The sequence below is a fragment of the Amborella trichopoda genome, chromosome 4 (genome assembly GCF_054954075.1).
Source record: "Amborella trichopoda isolate Santa Cruz 75 chromosome 4, AtrichopodaSantaCruz75HAP2 v2.0, whole genome shotgun sequence".
NCBI lineage: Eukaryota > Viridiplantae > Streptophyta > Magnoliopsida > Amborellales > Amborellaceae > Amborella > Amborella trichopoda.
The window spans coordinates 15,931,421-15,953,725 of record NC_142339.1 but is presented as its reverse complement, the minus strand read 5'-3'; the positions used below and the strand labels follow the sequence as shown (position 1 = coordinate 15,953,725).

At 32.6% G+C, this 22,305-nt stretch overlaps 2 long non-coding RNA genes across 2 annotated transcripts; one reads left to right on the top strand and one right to left on the bottom strand.

The window, feature by feature from the left end:
• The first annotated feature begins 2,285 nt into the window (after window positions 1-2,285).
• On the top strand, window positions 2,286-7,741 carry LOC105421351 (uncharacterized). The gene is made up of 3 exons (XR_002282460.2): window positions 2,286-2,701; window positions 6,704-6,792; window positions 6,892-7,741. It is a non-coding gene; the product is annotated as an uncharacterized LOC105421351 (long non-coding RNA).
• A 1,020-nt stretch (window positions 7,742-8,761) lies between these two features.
• LOC105421281 (uncharacterized) lies at window positions 8,762-11,562 on the bottom strand. The gene is made up of 3 exons (XR_966936.3): window positions 11,285-11,562; window positions 9,249-9,392; window positions 8,762-9,121 (listed from the first exon to the last, which is right to left on the bottom strand). It is a non-coding gene; the product is annotated as an uncharacterized LOC105421281 (long non-coding RNA).
• Window positions 11,563-22,305: the final 10,743 nt, after the last annotated feature.

The following is a 22,305-nucleotide window of genomic DNA, read 5'->3' as shown; positions in this document are numbered from 1 at the left end:
GTTGGGAAGAATTTTTCATATATATATATATATATATAGTCAACTTTCCAACAGTTGGGCCGCTATAATGAATAGTAATATAGGTGAAATCCCAGTCGTGAGATCTTCATCATGTGGTTCAGAATACATATCACCATATGAATTTTAAATTTTTTTTATAAATACTATTAATATGAAATTTTGGGTGTATATACCTAACACTATTTCACACCATATAAAAATATAAAAAAATTATTGTCAATAATTTAAATGATCAAATTACCCCTGTAATTTTGCAGGGGTATTTCAATCATTTATATTTTGAGAAATAATTTTTTAATATTTTTTAATTGTGAGCCCTATTGTTTTGTACTCATGATTAAAATTTCATTATGATCCGATTTTTATAGAACCGAGACTCTAAACAATTAATGTAAAGCGCACCTTCAAATATAGTCAAGAAATGTGGTTTCAATACTGTAAGTATTTGTGATACACTAAAATATTTTGTTATATCTAATTATCAAATTTCGAGCTTAAAAAATAGTTTTCATCTAGTAGATCAATGAAAACTTAAAAGTCTTAAAAATTGATAGTCCAAAAATACATTACAAGAAGCACTTTTCCAAAACTGGAAATTCATTTGTTTTTTTTTGTCCACGCATCTTGATATCAAGATGATCAATTTGAGGATAATTGAGCATCAAAACAACAGCTTCTATTGAAAATTTTGAGGTGGGTTCTAATTTGACTGTTTAAACCCCTTTCTAGATTGAATTTGGGTCGATCTGACGATCACAGATGTCTGGTAGTGTTTGAATTTTAAATTTTTTTTTTATAAATCTAAATCATTTAAAATTTTAAGCACGTGTTCTTCTCATCAATTTGCACCTAATAAAAATATAAAAGAAATAATTTGCAAAAATAAAATTGACCAAAATACCTCCGAAACTTTACAGGGGTATTTTGGTCAATATTTTCATGTAAAATATATTTTTGATATTTTTCGAAGATTCACTTATTTTTTATGAACATACGCCAAAAATTTCAAGTGATTTGGATTTGTAGAAAATACCCCTGAAACGTTTTAGGGGTATTTTTATCAATTATTTATTACAAATTATTTTTTTAATATTTTTATTAGATTATCCTATTTTTGAAGAATACACACCTAAAATTTTAAATTATTTGGATTCGTAAAAAACATATTAAAAATTCAAATACGAAATAACGACGTGATCGTCAGATCTCTCCAGATTCAATATGAATCGTTGGGCTCATATGAACACATATGTTCATATGAGCTAGTGGGCTAATGTTCCATATATATATATATATATATATATATATATATATATATATATATATATATATATATATCGGAAAAGATCCTGTCAGCCCACGGGTTGACAGCTACATTGTCAGCCAACGACCCAGATTGAATCTGGGTCGAATCCAATAGTCATGACCTCATTTCGTATTTGAATTTTCATTTTTTTTATGCAAATCCAAATCACTTGAAATTTGAAAATCATCGCTTTTTAAAAATAGTAGAATCTAATAAAAATATTTGAAAAAAGATTCAAAACATATATATTGACCAAAATACCCTCAAAACATTTTGGGGGTATTTTGGTCAATCTATATTTTTGAATTATGATTTTTTTATATTTTCGTTAGGTGCGCCTTTATGAGTAAAATGTACGTCTCAATTTTCAAGTGATTTGGATTTTTAAAAAAAAATGAAAATTCAAATATGAAATAAAGTCACCGTCAGCTCGGCCTGGATTCAATCTGGGCATTGACTGACACTATAACAGTCAGCCCATGGGATGACAACATATGATGAGATTAGTCCACTAGCTTATATGAGCATATGAGCTCAATAACCCAGATTAAATATAGACCGATCTGATAGTCACGACCTCATTTCGTGTTTGAATTTTAATTGTTTTTCTACATATCCAAATAACTTGAAATTTTAGACGTCCATTGTTCCCATCAAAGCCCACCTAATAAAAATACCCGAAATATTTCAGTGTATTTTGGTCAATTTATTTCTTGCAAATTAGTTTTTTGATATTTTTATTAGATTCTTCCATTATTGCAGAATATACATCTAAAATTTCAAATTATTTAGATTCGTAGAAAAAAAAATTAAATTTCAAATACGAAATGAGGTTGTGACCGTCTGATCGGCCTAGATTCAATCTGGGCTGTTTAGCTCATATGAACACATATGTTCATATGAGTTGGTGGGCTAATCTCAACATTATATATATGGGAAAATATGGGCTTGGCCGCCATGCCTATATGGTTCAAATGCGCCCAATGGAGCTGATTTAAAGCTTTGGAATGGAGGGCCAGGATGGGATCCCGTGGGGGAGTTGCTTTAAACATTTAAAACATATTTTAATACGAATTTATCAGATAAGATACTGACACCTGCAGAAAAACGAAAAGAAGAGTACTCCCTCTCTCTCCTCTCGATCTCTCTATGTATTCTCTCTCCTTCCGTTCTCTCTGTAAATTCTCTCTTCTCCCGCTCTGTCTCTGCATGCTCTCCGCCCGCTCTGTCTCTATGGCCAAGTTCTCTACATATTCCCTCTCCTTTCTCTGTATATTCTCTCGCCTTCGCAGACCCGCAGATCTCGTACCTTGCTGCTACCATTTGTCCCTGCTACTCAAACCCTTGGGCACACAAAGCTCTCTCCCATTCAAGGTATGTTAACCCTCTCTTTCTCTCTCTGGTTTTTCTATTTTTATCTCTCCCTTTGGTTTTCATTCTTTTCAAGTACAAAACCCCCAACGCCCCAAAGAACAACACCCAATCTGAGCATTTTTGCCATGAATATCCCAAATACTGAGCAAAATCTAGGCAAAAATATGGTTATTTCTCTGTAGAATTTTTCGCTTAGATTTTTTTGTAGCAATTTTTGCCTAGATTTTTGTTTTCATTTTTATTTCTTGAATATCCTGAATGCTAAGCAAAACCATGTGTATATATGGTTCTTTCTCTGTAGCATTTTTATCTCTGATTTTTTTATAGCATTTTTTCCCAGATTTTTGCTTTCATTTTTAAAGCATTTTTGCCCAGATTTTGCCCAGTATTGGAATACTGATGCAATACTATTTATATGTGTAAAAATGTAAAAGTTGGTGAAAATGCCCTCTCTTTGTCTGATATATAAAACTGGACAGCGCTGATTTAAACCAATCTGTGTCTTCATCTTTCAAAAGCTTAAAACTAAGATAAGAAGTGGTGAGATTTTATTGGATGGAAATATATGACCATCGCAATGTGGTTGTAAGACTTCTGATTCGTTCTAATTAATATGTGTAGGCTAGAAAGGAAAAGCACACTACAGTGATGAGATTTTTACCTTTTTTACCTTAACTCCAAAATTATTTCAGACAACCTACTTTATCTCTTTGGGGCATGAGTTGAAAACAGTTCTTTAAATTTCTGTTAGAAAGGTAAAGTAAAAGCGGCAAGAATATATCAGAATATGATCATTTGATATATCTTAATATGCTCATATGAAACTTTCTTATGCTTTTGGACTCTTATAGCAGCTTTAGGTTTGATAAAGTAGTGTATGTTAGCAATTTGATATCGTTTATTTGGCAAACATATAGTTTTTAACCTTGTGTATATATTGTAGTATGACTTACACTCATATTTAAGGGCCTACATGGTTGTTGATTATTTGGCCTGTAGAAATTCCAAGTTTAACTGATGCGTATGTATTATGTTTGGAGCTTGAAATAAGTGGAGTTAATGTTTCTTAGCCTATGCATTATGTTTGGAGCTTGAAATGAGTGGAGTCGATGTTTATTGCCTAGACTTTTTTATAGCAATTTTCTTTCGTTTTCTTGCAAACATATGGTTTTTAACCCTATGTATATATGGTAGCATGACTTACACTCATATTTAAGGGCCTACATGGTTCTTGATTATTTGACCTGCTGAAATTCCAAGGATAACTGATGCCTATATATTATGTTTGGAGCTTGAAATGAGTAGAGTCAATGTTTCTTGCCCATATTTTTTTATAGCAATTTGCTTTCAGTTTTTTGGCAAATATACGGTTTGGAGTATTCTTATGATGAAGGTTTAAATACATGTATTTTTGTAGTTCGCAGTTTCACGTTGGGTAAGTCAAAAAAATGAGATGGATCCCACGAATTCAGTCGGTGTGGCATCTAGCACATAAGCAAATGTAGGCAGTATTGATGAAATCTCGGATGGTAGTTGTGGCTCACCAAACGAGAGTCACGAAATAGAAGAACCATGTATAGGAATGATGTTTGGATCAGAGGATGATGCATATGAGTTCTTTAAGTTTTATGCATTCACCAAAGGTTTTGGTATTTGTAGGGGGAGTACTCATATCAAGAAAGGTAATCGGATCGATAGGGTTTATGTTTGCTGCAAGGAAGGCTTTAAACAAGAAAAACCTAATAAAAGTGGAAAGGTTTACCCTGAGTTAAGGTGTGAGTGCAAGGTTAGGATGTGCATAAGTTGTATAGAAAATGACGAGTGGAAAGTGACTAGCATTTATATATATCATAATCATGATCTAGTTAGTCCAAGAAAAGCTCGTCTAATTCGTACGCATCGATCATTGTCGAGTGCTACAAAGTCATTGATACATTCAATGAGCTCGACAATGGTTAAGCCTAGACATACTCATGACATATTCATAGAGCAGGCTGGAGGGATCGACAATGTCCCTTATACATAAAGGGATATTTAAAATGAAATAGCAAGCGCTAGAAAAAAACTTAGAGGAGAAGATGGCAATTTAATTTTGCAATGGCTCTATAAAAAGAACTAATTGAACCCATCATTTTTTATAGATTGAGATTAGATGAAGAGAATCACATTCACAGTATCTTATGGGTTGATTCTACATCTGGAGTTTCCTATCAGTGCTTCTCTGATGTGGTTACCTTTGATTCCACATACAAGACAAATGTGTTTGGTATATCCTTTGCACCTATACTTGGTGCAAATCAACATTTCAGTACAAGTTTATTTAGGTTTGCACTCATATTTGACAAAAAGATAGAATCATTTATATGGGTATTTGAAAACTAGTTGGAAGCCATGGGTGGACGACAACTAGATGTCATTCTCATTGATCAAGATCCTGCAATTTCATATGCAGTGAGGCAATTTCTTTACAAAGTAAGCATTATTATTGTAGAAGATCAAAGAAAAAATGTGTCATGTCTTGCATATGCATCGTTCTTATTCGTATACCTTTAGGAAGTGTGTGGCTAACCCAACAATAGAAGAATTTGAATCGGCTTAGAAATCAATGATTGATAATTATAACCTGGAAGACAATGAATGACTGAGGAGGCTTTATGGTTGTCGCATGCAATGGGTTGATGCATACTTGGCTGACACGTTCACTGCGGGTATGACTTCTACTCAAAGGAGTGAAGGGATGAATACGCTGTTCAAGATGTATTTGACACCCACAACAAGCTTGCGTGCATTATTAGAAGTTGTTGCAAAAGTCAACGATAAGAAGGTATGATAAGAGAGGGAAAATGGCTTGAAAGATATTCAAACTACTCCAGTCTTGCGAACAATCACTTTTATTGAGACATATGCATAAAAAATCTATACTTAAAAGATTTTAAAGATATTTGGGGAAGAAGTGACTAATTGCTTTAATTTTACGAGGGAGATAGTTGAAGACAATGGACAGGTTGCAACCTTTAAGGTGGCAGTCCTAGGGACCGAAACTAAATCCTACTTAGTGAAATTCAATTGCCATGACAATTCCATTTCTTGCACTTGTCACTTCTTTGAGAGGATTAGCCTTCTTTGTAGGCATGTCCTGAAGATTTTTATGGTTAAAGATGTGTTTGAAATCCCACCACAATATATAATGAAGCGTTGGACCAAGGATATAAAGAAGAGAGTTTTTCTTGATGACATTGGGGAACAAATTCAAGTAACATCTGAACTACCACACTCCATTAGATATAATGAGGTTATGTAAGCAAGTCGATCCTTTGCCGAGCGTGCTTCACAAAATGTAGAGGGTTATCAGTTTGTAATGTTCATAATAAAAAATGGAATTCATCAGTTTGATGAAATGTTCATGTGCAAGCGAGGTCCACATGATAATGCCGTGATCCATGTCAATGACGATGCCAATTCTGCTAGTTGTAGTAACACACCAAGTGGAAGTAATCATTGTCCTAATGTCCTTGAACCTGCACGAGCATTGACAAAGGGACGACCGGCCACTAAAAGAATGAAAGCTCAGTCTGAGGGATGGAAGCCGAAAAAAAGGAAATGCGCAGTATGCAATGGAAGTGGACATGACAAAAGGAATTGCCTGTCGTTTGTTTCTGATAGGTACAACTTCATTCATTTACATTATTTTATTTGCAATTGTATTATCCTCATTATTGTTGATGTATTTGATTTACACTTGTATTAGCTTTAATTTAATTGCTAACATTCCTCTTACAACGCTAAGGACAAAACACATCGTACACTTCGGATCAATAAGAAGTGAGTTGATGGTAAGATTCACTCCCATCAAATCCATCCATACAGGAGTGGTAACTAGTGAAGTGTTGGAGTTGTTGTGTTAACATGTCGTATGCTTATTTGAATTTTTTTTTTTTAAAGAACCGTCTAATGGGATTAGTATCCATCAAAGTATATTTAAAAATTGAATTTGACTTGCAGCTTGGTTGATTTAAAGTTTGACTTAGGATCTGCTTTTGTCATCTTAGCATCTGCTATTCATAAATCGAGAAGATATGAATTCCTTGAAGGTATTCTATTGAACAATATATTTTTCGTGATCTGTGCAAGTTCTTATCTTTTTTTATGATCCGTGCAAGTTATGATAATTTGTTCCTGCCTTTATGCAGATCTTGTGCCGCAGAAAGTGAAAGCAAGCTGCAGATGCTTTAATTCCTTCTCTTTCTATGCAATGTGTTGTGTGCTGAAGATTTTTTTGTTGCGTGTGTGTACTTATTTTTCATATATGGATGGGAATGAATTCTAGAATGTGTATGGCTTTTCCTTACTTGCTTTCCCTACTGAGGATTGCTAGTGGTTCTTGCTGCTAGTCCATGTAGAACATATTCTGTCTCTCTCTCTCTCTCTCTCTTTAATGTCTTGGTGGTTCCTGATATGGAGCTCTTTGCATTTGGATTTCTTAAGCATGATAGTTTCATAAGTTTAATAGGGAAGTAGTTGGTATACATCAAAACCATTTATTAGTTGGTGAACCTTCTAACGAGTTCTACACCTGAGAATTTCATGAATCCTGTAACAAGAGAGAAGAACTATAATGCTTTGGACTACAAGGAGGTGGCTTGCATTTGTGAGAAGTTCAAGGATTCACCAGACAGGCTGTTGGGGAGCTTGGCAAGCCAGAATTCGAAGCAAACTTCACAAAAGGGGTCAATGGATGCGTTGAAGTAATTGAAGGACCTCAGTTGATGAATTTGCCAGGAGGAAGGATGGCCTTAGAGGATCCTTAAAGTTCATTTATTTTTATTTACTTTTATACCCTTTTGAAATAGATATGTTTTTTGTATGTAGGAATTTTTTGCATTGGACTGCCATTGTTATTTGTTTATTTATGGGAAATCTGGATGCTTTCCTGAGTAGTGTTGACCATGTTTTGACATGTTAATTCAGTGGTGCAATTGGACGTGTATTTCTTAGTATATGTATGTAATTATTTAGATTTTATAATTATTTAGATTGTCTGAATTGGCATCTACCTATGATCTTGTTTTTTTTTCAATAAGATCATTTGTGTGTGCATGCGCTGAAATACTTTTGGAATGAGATTCTTGTTCCCATTTGGCAGCATAGCAGCATGCCTTAAAATAGGTATTGAAAAGTACCTGTTCACAAGATCTAGAATGGCCTTGCTTTGTAGTCCCCTTACCAAGTGCTAAATAGCCTGGACCCTATATAATAAGTAAAGGTACCTTCAAACAACATTTTTTACTAGATTAAATTCCCAGGAAGAGATAATCACAGTTTCTAAGCAATGTCATCAGGAACAAACTGGATCATTCAATCAGCGAGGGTAAAAAAGCCAGTATGGTCAAAACTAGTTAGACTTCCGGATTCACTAGTAAGATCAGTTTAGTTGCCATCCACTACTTTCACTCATTAGTTGGTATACATCAAGACCATTTATCAAATGATCAATTTATATGTAATTTGGAATAAATTATAGTGTTATCCTTTATCAAAGTATAATTTAATGGGTAAAAATGTGAAATGGTCTTGATGTAAACCAACTAATGAGTGAAAGTAAGTAGGGATTCATGACATGAGTAATTGGTTTGTTGGAACACCACTATTCTTGTGAAGATAACCATGCCATGGGTTTTTATTACCCTATGAAAAACTAAATGTACTTCGTCATTTGAATCATTTGACTGTGAAGTCAGGTGATCCGAGTGGAGATTCAATCAGTTACTCCCCTATAAAAAGCACAATTCGTCAATGGAAACCTAGGCAAAAGAGCAGCCACGATTCATATGAAGTTCAAGCCCATGAAAATGAAATTTGAAAATAAAAAGATAAAGAAAATATTAGATTGGAAAAAATGGGGTTGCAAATTAACACTAAAAAAATTAACACCTAATCATTTAGCTTTCACCATTCAAACACCAAAACCACAAAAAATTAACACCTACTAATTCAACTTTCACCATTCAAAGCACTAAAGAAAATCTGATGCTTGAGAAAGTGAGAGAGATAGTTGAATTATATTAATGTACAATATATTAAAATGAAAATTGTTGATCCATAGAAGATAGAGAACAATAAGTGTATACAATTATAAATATATAGATACTATAAAACATATTTCCATTCCTTTTACAAAGAAAAAGAGGGCAAATATCAATGTCATTAATAAAATTACACATATGAGAAAAACAATTTGAACGTCTGCTTTCTTAGGGACCATAGCAATAGATTTGCGCTTCTCTTTCTCAGCAAAGATGCATCTACTCTATCGGCAGCATAAGCACTTGGCCTCTGAGACACGAACCTTTTAACCACATTCTTTTTTTCTTCACTTAGAATTTCATCACACCACTCTTGATAGTTGCATCCAGTCTCTTTCTAATGGTTAACATAATAAGATAAATATATGTTAGATATATGCTTACTATGGATCACCAATATGTTTTTACATTATCTTAATGAAAGAATATTACATGCCTTCCAGTTAGAGCATTTATAGAAATACCTATTGTAGTTATCGTGTGTCTTTGAAAGAAACACATGCATCCGACCACATCCTGGTTTGCATTTACAAAACTTTGGAGGGAATTGGTTGTTGAGATCCATTCAGTTAAAATGATTAGATGCACTCCAATGCCCTATTCTCACTCTAACACATCCATGGATTGCATCAGCCATTAAAGTGAGCATATGCAAACTATACCTTATCAAAGAGCAGAGGAAACACCAAATAACAAAAAGCAAAGCATGACAGGGATTCATATACTTATCTTAAAAAGGAAACTCAATTTCGAAATCAATATAACGAAATCTGAGAGATAATAAAAGATAGTGTACAAAATCAGCAAAAAAAAAAAAAAAAAATCTTTCTGTAGGTATTCTAATAGTAAAGATTGACATAGGGCTTTATATATCTCATAAAGCCTACGGTTAGTAAAGATACCAAGACTAGATAAAATGAGTCTATATCACAATTTAATCATAGCCCATCTACATATATGTCACAATTTTCAGGGAAAAAAAGGTGTACAATAGAGGAACAACACCTACCTCAAGCAATACCTACCTCAAATTTTCAAAACTACTTCCTAAGAAAACTTTTTGGAACAAATTGGTAAAAAAATTTCAACATGATTCATCAGTTCATCTTCATATGGAAGTCCGAATTGGAAGCTATTGAATGATGCTTGTGTTGGTTCATATCACAACAAAGGAAAAAATACTAAGTTTCATGAAACTTTGCCTATCATCTAAATAAATCGAACACGCTTGGAATTTCAGCAGGCCAAATAATCAAGAACCATGTGGGCCCTTAAATATGAGTGTAAGTCATCCTACCATATATACACAGGGTTAAAAACTATATATTTACCAAAAAAATGAAATCAAATTGCTATAAAAAAATATGGGCAAGAAACATTGACTGCACTCATTTCAAGCTCCAAACATAATACATAGGCATTAGTTAACCTTGGAAATTCAGCAGGCCAAATAATCAAGAACCATGTATGCCCTTAAATATGAGTGTAAGTCATGCTACCATATATACACAGGGTTAAAAACCATATGTTTGCCAAAAAAACGAAATCAAATTGCTACCATACACTACTTTATCAAACTTATAGCTGTTATAAGAGTCCTAAAGCATAAGAAAGTTTCATATGAGCATATTAAGATATATCAAATGATCATATTCTGACATATTCTTGCTGCTTTTACTTTACCTTTCTAACAGAAATTTAAAGAATTGTTTTCAACTCATGCCCCAACGCAATAAAGCAGTCTGTCTGAAATAATTTTGGAGTTAAGGTAAAAAAGGTAAAAATTTCATCACTATAGTGTGCTTTTCCTTTCTAGCCTACACATATTAATTAGAACGAATCAGAAGTCGTACAACCACATTACGATGGTCATATATTTCCATCCAATAAAATCTCACCACTATTATCTTAGTTTTAAGCTTTTGAAGGAGGAAGACGTTGGATGTATTTCTCGAACTATCCCCTTAAACACAGATTGGTTTAAATCAGCGCTGTCAAGGTTTATATATCAGACAAAGAGAGGGCATTTTTACCAACTTTTAAATTTTCAACCATTTTTACACATATAAACAGTATTGCAACGGTATTCCAATACTAGGCAAAAACTGGGAAAAATTGCTTTAAAAATGAAAACAAAAATATAGAAAAAAAAATGCTATAACAAAATCAGGGCAAAAAATGCCACAGAGAAAGAACCATATATACACAAGGTTCTCAGTATTCAGGATATTCAAGACATTAAACAAAATCTGGGAAAAAATGTACTAAAAACGAAAACAAAAATCTAGGCGAAAAAGGCTATAAAAAAATTTGAGCAAAAAATTATGCAGAGAAAGAACCATATTTTTTTCCTAGATTTTGCTCAATATTTGGGGCAAAATTGCTCAGATTGGGTGTTGTTCATTGGGGCTTTGGGGGTTTTGTACTTGAAAAGAGTGAAAACTAAAAGGAGAGACGGAAATAAAAAAACCAGAGAGAGAGAGAGTGAGCGTTAGCATACCTTGAATGGGAGAGAGCTTCTGTGCGCCCAAGGGTTTGAGGAGCAGGGACAAATGGTAGTAGCAGGATGCGAAATCTGTGGGTCTGCAGAGGTGAGAGAATATACAGAGAGAGGAGAGGGAATACGTAGAGAGCTAGAAGCATGAGCCAAACAGAGCGGGTGAAGAGAGAATTTACAGAGAGCGGAAGGAGAGAGAATGCGTATAGAGATTGAGAGGAGAGAGAGGGAGTACGCTTCTTTTCGTTTCTCTACGGTTGTCAGTACCCTATCTAACAAATTCATATGAAAATATGTTTTAAATGTTTAAAGCAACTCCCCTGGGGGATCCCATCCTGGCCCTCTATTCCAAAGCTTTAAATCAGCGCCATTGGGCACATTTGAACCATATAGGCGAGGCGGCCAAGCTCATATTTTCCCTATATATATATATATATATATATATATATATATATATATATATATATATATATATATATATATATATATATATATATATATATTAGGACTAAGCTTACTAATTCTTTTGTTATTTAAATTTTTTGGCACATTTTTTTTTTTATTGAAACTTTTGGGTTATGGCTCTAATACCAACTTAGCACAAACTAATTTGAAGAACAACAATCTAATTTAAATAACAAAGGAATTTAAATTAGATCTTTAATATGGTCAAGTTTGAGTATGCGAGGCAATTAGTGAAAGATTAGAGAATACCTCAGGATTAATTCTAAGGATTAATTATATATATTAAGAAAGTCACCTTGGATTCTTAATTCATCTATCCCAATATCATGGTGCTTCGTCAAATTGTAACATCATCTTAGCTTGTATTTAGTTTAGACAAAGATGGCAAGGATTTTCTTTTATTACCTTATTTAGGAATCTGGTATTTGTATAATTAGTTTTTTCTCTCCCATATAGTCATAATAATTGTATACTCTTAATTTAGAGCTGTTATTTTGTAAATACCTTGGTTTTAAAAGATCAAACCCCCAGTCTTTATAAGACATGTTATTTAATATGGTCAACTTTGAGTTTGCCAATTGATTGTTTTTCCTATAATTATGCTTTATCTCTGCTGACTCTGTTTCAGCCAGTATTATTTCAAAATATTCTTTATTTTTCCTTTCCATATTGGGGTGCATATGATCTTTTAGATATATTTCAGCTATTATATTTGGCATTTGAACCACATGATCTTCCGCTATTATTATTAGAGGAATAACTGATGTCTCCACATAAGGAGTTCTTCCTGATGTTGAGTTTGATGGACTTTGAGTCCCTTCTTTTATTATGGATGTATTATCTTGTTGTAAATCCTTGGTTAAGGACAATGAAGAAGTGGTTCTTTTAGTCAGTATCTTATTTAGACTCTGGATTAGTGCCTTTTTTAGATTCTGCACCCTTTTCCGCTTCCTTTTGTCCCTGTAAAAATTCTCGAGTCAAGAAGTCATGCCAATAATTTGATTATCCTTTATATATTCTATGTCAAAATAAAAAATAGAGAGAATCGCTTGCCATCTTGCAAAAGTTTGTTTTGAGGCTAAGTTTTTCACATCCTTGTCTAAAATCTCATTGATAGACTTGCTATCGGTCCTTAACATTTTCTTTTTTTTATTAAGAATGTCACTTTCAAATTTAGTGATACAATGTACAATAGCCAAGACTTCTTTCTTAACTGTACAATAATTCTGTTATGCAGGATTCCATGCCATTGAATGAATTTTACCAACGGTTTTTAAGATTGTTAAGAAATCTTTCTTTAAGAATTCCTCTTAACCCTATTTCTGAAGCATCTATTTCCACTATTTTAAATACACTAGGATGAGGGATGGCCAAACATGGTAGGTCTTTAGATTTTCTTAATGCCTTAGTATGTTTATCTGACCACTCTGGTGGGTTCTTTTTTACCCATTGAAATAAAGTCTTGCAATCCAAGGCTAAATCTTTATAATAATCTAAGATATAATTTAAACTGCCTAAGAACCTTTGAAGCTGTTTGTTATCCCTAATTTCATCAGGAAAATTTTCTGCAAATTGTATTGCCCTTTCTATTGGAGCAATTGTTTATGCCCAAGAAATATTATTTGGGTTTGGAAAGGCTTTAGCATACACTACTAATCCATCTCTTTTAACTGTCTTTAAAAAGATCTTTAAATGCTTCCAATGTTGTTTTATGGATTCTGAGAAGATAAGAACATCATCAATATATACGATAGCAAAATTGGTATAATGATTAAATATATTATTCACAATATTTTGAAATTCAGATGGGGCATTCTTAAGCCCAAAAGGTATCACGTTCCATTCATAATGCTCGAAAGGAACTGTAAAGGCTGTCTTATACCCGTCTTTTTCTATAATCATGATTTGCCAATATCTAGATTTCATATCAAATTTTGAAAAAATAATTGCAAGATGACATCCATTACGTAGATCCCTTCTATTAGGGGATATGGTATCTTACCCATCTAAGGGCCTTATTGATAGGCCTATAATTTATTACTAATCTGGGTACGCTTCTTTCTATTTTTGCAGCCTTCTCAACATACAGAGCTGGGTGGCTCCAAGGATAGTGGGGTGGCCTAATTAGGCCTTTATCCAACAGTTCTTGAATTTCTTTTTTACAGATTTCTAATAGTCTACTATTCATTTGTATCGGCTTGGATTTGGTAGTAATAAGCCTTTCATTGAAATCAGGCTCCTAGGGTAATTTTGCTGCATGTTGTTTCCTCTCTCAGAGAGCATTGGGTATATCTACACAAACTTCTTTTTCTATCTTGTTTTGGAATTATTTTATCTCCTTTTGTATTTTAGGATTATCTAATATTTCACTAATTGCCTTATGCTTTATTTCTTCTTTGAGATGTAACACGATTTTTTTCTTATTCTGTATTTTATCTTTCATTTGGTTCATTTTTTGGAATTTTGATTTTTCTATGAATTCAAATTCAACCTTGTGGTAGTCAATCTCTGACTCTATTCCCGTTTCATCTAATTTTATTATCGGATAAAGCATATTGAGGATTGGGGTACCTAATATAACATGCTTGACTCAGATTTTTTACCAAGATAAAAGGCATAATGAAGCAAGTTCCATTATTACATATAACAACTGATAATTTGTTTTTAATTATCATTCTACTTCCATTTGCAGTATTGAGGACTTGGTTTATTTTGTCAAAGTATTTTGTGGGTACAAGTCCTTCATTTATGCAATTTAAGTCAACACTGAATCCTTAAGGGCTATAGTCTAGAAACTATATTCTTTACTTACAACTATTGTGATCAGGGTATACCAATTTTGGGTTATTACCCTATCAATCAAGTTTATGAATTCTAGATCTTTCATTTTTTTTTGCTAGTGTGTTTGCAGCATTTTCTTCTAAATTTAATTCAGAAGTTTGTCCCATATCTTGGTTAAAAGCTTGAGGTTTGTTTTGAGGGCTTTTTTCAAGAGGTTTAATTAAGTATTCTTCCATTATTTCTTCAAATGATTTCTCACTTTCTTGATATTTTGGCTTTTGTTTGGAAAAGTCATTTGCTAATTCTAGGATATTAACCCTATTTTTTTAGAGCTATTAATTCATTACGAACTTCATTTAGTTCATGCCTAAGTTCTTGAACATTAGGTTCATTCTTTATGTTGTTTTTGTTTTGGACCTTGTCCATAATAGTTTTAATATTATAAGGTTCTTGTTGGGATTGATTCATTGGTTTAGATATGGGGCTTTCTTTAGCCATTTTAATATATTGTTGTAATGCCTCTTTTCTGGCTTGAATATCTTCAATCTTGTCTATAAGTTCTATGATGATGCTTTCTTCATTAGCTTGCTCATTTAGACCCAAACCATTTATATTAAGAATGGCCTTATAATAATTGCATTTGCAATCATCATCACTATTATCTTCTTCTTTAGATAAGCTTTCATCAGAACTCGACAATTAAATTTTAATCTTCAATATTCCCAATAACCATTTCTTCTTCCTTAGAATCTGATAATATTTCATTATCAGTGATGATTTGAAAAATCTGTTGCTTAACTTCTTGGTTTACTTCTAAAGAATTTATTTTCTTTTTGTTTTTGCATCTATTTTTGTAATGCCCTAGTTTCCTACAATTATAACGTATAGTGATTGTTCTTTTATTACATTCTTTGGGAAATTTGGACCTATTCTTTTCAAAAGGTTTATTTTTTGTTTTAAAAGGCTTTCCTTTATATCTTTTTTCATGATATTTATCCTTACTCTTCTTTTTAGAGGTATAACTTGTTCCCAATTTCTCATATCCGAATTGCTCACAAAAATCCCCTAGTTATCTCTTCCCTGTTATTTTGTCTTTTTCAAGCTGTTTTCTGAGCCTAATATCAGTACACAGAGCTAATCCTTCAGCACAAATTTCAGAGGAGAGTTGTCCCAAAGTATATTATTCCCATTGTATTATCCCATCATGCTTATTCGTTAGTCTAGTTTTTACCTTTTCAGAAAATAGATTAGGAAGTCCTGAGACGAACTTCTCCTTCCAATAATTTGCCTTTGCATCTTCTCTGGTTAACAATTTTTGTCAAAAACACATCTTTATACCATTTATAATGGAAAAGAGTGGGACATCTAAGGTTTGACAATAAGTCCTTAGATTTTTCTAGTTGTAAGGTATTGCTACCTACAAAATGTAAAGTTATTATATAAAGCAGAGTATTTACAACATCATCTTCATCAACAAATTTCTTTGTTTATCCTTTGGGCTCATATAGATTATCTACTGCTTTTTAGCAGTTAATATTTGGTTCCTAGTTTGTTCATCCAAGACAAAATCCCACCAGCGTTTAAGTTGGCCAGTAAATCCGCAAACATTGCTTTAGCAATATATGGGTCTCTATTATCGTTATTCTTAGAGGCCGTAGCATATATGGTCATATGCTTCATGAGAGTTATAATATGATACTCCAACATTCCATTCTAATATGGATCTACCAGTATATTCAGCTGCTCCTATGTCTTTTTCTTCACACTGGAGGTCTATTGGTGAAGGTCCAGGGTAATATATTTTTGTGGGGGCAGTGGGAACTGTTTTAGTTACATTGTAATTTTATTCATCTTCAGGTTGGAATTAAACCCCTTTTCAATCTTGACTAGCTCCTCTTTTGAATAATCTTCTGTTATATCTTGCAGGGTTAATGCCTATCCTGGACCTAGAGGGTCATCTTTTTTAATATCTAATTGAGCCAATTTGGCAGTAAGTTGATCTAAAAATTCACTGGTGAAAAGATTAAGCTTAAACGTTTTATTTGGAACTTCTAAAGGAGGTCAAAACATAATTGGTTCTTATTCTTTATTCTTGGTCTCTGGCTTTTGTCCTAGATTTTCAAGACTTTGTTTTACACTTTCTCCCTTATTAATCGGAAGTTCTATCCTAGAAACCTGTTGTCCTAAGCATTTTAAATATAGGTTTGTATAATTGTTGTTTTCAATTACATGGTTTATGCTTTCTACTGTTTTAGTTTGATTCATTCTTTTGGTTCCAGTTTATAAGGAACATCTTTTACTCCTTTACTAACCTGGGGCATCTTGAGAGGAGGGTGGCAATTTTAGTTGTAAAAACTTGGAATAATTTTTTACCATATTTATTTCTTTATTGAAATTAGGAATCTGAATTCCTTAATCTTTTAAGAAATATTTTAACCATTCAAAGAATTTTATATTAATTATTTGTTTCTTGTATAAATTTAATTTTGTTTTGTAGAACTTGTGTTTGAGTTTTTATCTAAATTCATTATGGCATCATCTTCCTATTTCTTTAGAGTAAAAACCCTCTTTTATAGCCCTTCTATCAATCTCAAATGCTATTTCTTACTTAATATATTCAGGTCAAATACCAAATCTAAAAAAGTAGGACTAGTAGGATTTTTAAGTTATTCCTGGTATCTTGAGGATCCAGGTTTTTCTACCCTATAATAGGGTCTTTGGACTTGCTCTTGGGTAGTCTTAATTCCTTCCATAATTATTTTTTCATAATCGTTTTCATGCTCAGTTTGGGGAATGGACAAGCATGAAACCCTAGAGGGCATTTTGATTTGGTTATCAACTGTATTTATTCTAGCTTTTATTAATGGGGTAAACTGGATCTCAATTTCTCCAGTTTCATATTCAATTATTTGTTCAACCTCCTTATTTTCAAGAGGTCTTAGCTGAAACTCATTCTCAAGGTTCCATCTATCAGGCAATCTGATATCATTTCAAGAAATAGTCATGTGGGTAATTAAATTGGATTTTCCTATATTACTTTGAAAAAATATTGTTTATATATATATATATTGGATTAAAATGATTTTCTGTCAGAAGAAAATGATTAAATAAGGGATTGGTTTTTTCAAGAGTTTAAAGAAGAGTTAAGAAATGCTTTCCATAAAAAATTTAATGAATTCATAATAAAACATAAAAAAAATGTAAATTTTTTTAAATGGCTTAAATATATTCTTAAAATAAAAGGAATTAAAGTCCCAAAATTTATATATTTGGTTTTCAGACATACCGCCTATGTTCCAATTAACAATAGATCTTCCTGAGTAGGAGATAGAACTAGAAATAAGGTTTTATTCTATTTGGAGATCTACAGGAGTGGGTCTAGGATAATACATTCTAGTTTGAGAAACTGGTCTAGTCTTTCGTCTATAATCTATCCTGTTAACATCTAAGCTTTCTACTTTAAAAGCATTTTCTATTTGAGAAATCTCTTGCTCTATATAACTTTGATCTTTTTGTAAGACCTGTAATTCTCCAACAAGAGAAGGTTTTTCCTTATTAATATCTAATTTTCACAATCTCTTGACTAATTCATCAACTAGCTCTTTGTTGTCTTTCTTTTTCTTCATTCCTTGCAGGCTAAACTTTCCTGTTTCTATATTCTATGGAGGTTTGAATAAAAATGTTTCTTTACGGCTTTCCTCTTTCTTTTCTTGTTTCATAGGTTTTACACTGTTGAGGGCATTTTCAATCCTGGTAGTTTGTAGGAATAGATTGATGTAATTATTTTTGTCTATAATATGTGGTATTCCTTCAATCTTATCAGTATCTTTGGGTCCTAATTTAAAGGGTGAGGCCTTAACTTTAAGTTTTTCTCCTTTTAACTGTAAACTCATTTCAGGTGGATGGATTGATTCTATTGTTTCACCTTTAATGGTATTGAAGGTCTGAAAGAAGATGCCAGAACCAGGATAAAAAAAAAGCCCAATGAACTAGAGTAAAAAAAGCCAAATGGATATAGTTCTAAGTTCAAATAAGAGTCTGACTACAACATCCAAATCGCCCAATGCTTTAATAGAAAAGTAGAGCAAAGATATTGATATATATCACCAGCCAAACTTCTTAAGGGCTTCTAGCCCAAGTCTAAGTCCTAATAGGACCCCCTTTATTGAAACAATATTTATACCTCTTATGGTGATCGAAGATGATCATAAAACAAAAAATCCTGCTGAAATAGCATCGATATACCTAAAAAACCATATGCACCCAAATAAAGGAGAAAAGTGTCAAGAATTTTATGAAGCTATCCTTATGGAAACAGGATCAGCGACAATAGTTCACCACTATAGAAACAATGACAACAAAATTGCATATTCGAAATTCCAAATACATAAGATCATTTCCTATAGAGACTGGGGGCTCGATCCATTAAAGCCAAGGACATTAAATACCAAAGGGTTTAAAATTAAAACCTACCATTACTTTGAATATATTAAAGCATGGGATGAAGTGTTAGCCTATCAGAACACGAAAACCTCGCATAGTTGGTATGTTCAGTTCAAATTAACTGACTTTATAGAATTCCCTAACTGGTTTCTTTTATGGGGATCATGTAAACAAGTCCTTCCTAAAATAATAAAGAAATTTACATTTTTTTTGTGCTTTATTATGAATTCATTAAATTTTTTATGGAAACCATTTCTTAACTCTTCTTTAAACTCTTGAAGAAACCAATCGCTTATTTGATCATTTTCTTCTAACAGAAAATCCTTTTTAATCCATTCTTTATCTATATAGATCTTGTCTTGACATTGAATAGCGATGATTTCAAAATCATGGTCAGAAGGGGTAGGTTTTTCAGGTTCAGTATGGGAAGAGCTAAGAGTATTAACCCTATATATAGAATGCTGGACCTGGTTAGAAGCCTTCCCAAGCCCTTCTAGAATAATTCTTTCATTATGAGGTCTTTCATAATCTGATTGGGGAACAGAGGACGTTGAAGTCCTAGGCGGAACTCTATTTAGTGGAGTGGACACATTTAATCTAGTTTTTCTGGATGGTGGAAATTGTATTTCAATTTGTCCATCCTGATATTCAATGATTTGTTCAAGTTCTCTACTTTCAGGAATCTTGAGTTGTCCTTCGGACTGAATAGACCAATTCTCAGGTAATTTTACTTGTGTCCAAGATATTGCCTTAGGTATACCAAGGTTAGATTTATCCATGTTTGTTTGAAAAAAAATCGTTTGACCTTTTGTATCCATGTGCCTAGCATTCGGGCAAAGAGTGTTCATAACTTTATAACATATCCTATACACAAAGGTTAGTTTTGTGATCATAGATCCATATCACAACCTTGAGTTTTTAGATTTAGAGTTAAAACTTTTAACAAATTAGGATAAGATAAGGCTACAGAAAAATTTGAAAAACAATTAAAATAGATAGGGCCATTATAAAGACTCGACTCAAATATTCCTAGTAACAAATCAGTGAATCTTCTGTGCCTATTATCCCTGAAGCAAAGTAAAACAGAATTATTTAACCCTGTTCTGGTTAAGGGCTTAACAACTATTTGGACAAGACCAATATGCAGATAGTTAAAATATTTCCTTTCATGTTCCTCAATCATCCTTGAAGATAAAAGTTGGAAACTATCTTGTGTTTCCATGACATAAATAGTTTTTTCCATTGTTTTGACATAAAGCCTGCTTTTGAACTCAAAAGTCCCTCTCTTATAAATATCTGTTGCCATAACCTTCGGAATATTCCAATTTTAGATTTGTTTTTTGATACACCACCGGATATACAAGCACACTTTTACACTCAAAGCATAAAGCACACTCTAACTCTCAAAGCACAAAGCACACTCTACCTGACGATGCCTCTTATGGGAGAGGCTTCCCCTATTTGTAGACTGAAGGCCAGACTTCAAAGTAAGATTTTGGAATCCGTTAAATTATTGCATGGAAGCACCGATACTACAGTAGAAAGGTAAATTATTGTACATAAGCACCGACACTATAATAGAAAGGTATTTATGTCGGCCGTTAGCTACCGTGAAAGAGAATAGTAATATTCTTGATGTCAACCATCCAGATGAGTATGCGCCACTTGTTATGGGACTCGTGTCCTAGGTAATTGGGAGTCGCACTGTCCCCTTTAAAGAGGCTTTTCTTTATGTTTCTATTTTTGGAGGAAAAGTAATTCCTTCACAGTTGTCTCCATTCAGAGGACTATAATCCTCTTTTTCATTTCAGCTTTGGTTGATGTAGACATTTTGTCATCTTTATCATCTTCTTCTAGGGCTAGTAACTGCTTCCTTTTAAGATCTACTTTAGTTAATCCAGGATTCTGTTGCTGCATAATTGTAACATATTCAATTATCCCCACTTTAGGATTATCTTGTGGCTGAAAAGTAGGGATTATTTTCATGTAAATATTCTCAGGTTCTAAGGACTCGTTTCTGTAATTGTCCCACCATTTTATGACTATTTTCCTATGAAGTTGAATATCTTGAAAACTATACTCCTCTTTTGTTGGAATGAGGGAGGGTTTTGGAGTGATAGGCCTAGAAGGATTTGTGGCCATGTTGATATATTGCACTAAGGCTTCGTTTTTTAGCCTCAGGGTCACTAATTTTATCAATTAGATCGATAATCAAACTTTCTTCTTTTGTAAGAGTATTTAAGCTTAAACTATTCATATCTATGATAGCTTTGTAAAAGTTACAAAGGCATGAGTTATCAGTTTCATTATCATCCTCTGAATCAGAAACAAACTTGAAATAATAAATTCTTCATCGATAATTTCTTCAATTAGTATTTCTTCTTCTGAGTTAGTATTTCTTCTTCCGAGTTGAAGGGGCGATTCATGAAAGGACGATCTTGGATGAGCCTTTTAGGAACTTTATATATATATATATATATATATATATATATATATATATATATATATATAAGGATGCAACCTTATAATGTAAAACTACGGATGCCCCTAAAAAATCCATCGGAAAAGGTAGTTTTAATGTTGAAAAACTCTTTGATTGATCATCTCGACAAGGATATGTATGACTATAAAAAATAAAAAGATTTTCAGTATCAGAAATAGTGCATTTTATAACATATTATTTGCACCATCCGTTTTCAAGATTTTCATATGTTTACAGATCTACTTGATTTTAACCATTTTTGAAATTTAAAATTTTATAATTAGATATAAAAATAGATTTTGAGATAATCTTAAGTACATTTTCACCAAAATTATATACCATGATAAAATTTGAATGTGCACCTTACCTCTACACTTACAGATGCATCCGTATGCAAACTGCACCATATATATATATATATATATATATATATATATATATATATATATATATATATATATATATATATATATATATATATATATATATATAGGGAAAATTTTATATAGAGCCTAGGCTCTAAATAATCAAATTAGAGCAAAACATTCATTAGAATAGGTCGTTTTGATGGCAGAATATCATCAAATTAATAATCTCAACATCAAGATGCATGGACATGAGAAAAAATGAATTTCAAGTTTTGGAAATAGGGCATCTTGTAATGCATTTTTCAACCGTCAATTTTAAAGATTTTCAAGTTTTCATGGATCTGATTGATCTACACTATTTTTTAAGCTTTAAATTTTATAACTAAAGATGAAAATATAATTTAAGGCTATCACAAAACATTTCGACATTGAAACCATATTTCTCTATACTATTTGAAGGTGGGCTCAAATTTGATTGTTAGAGC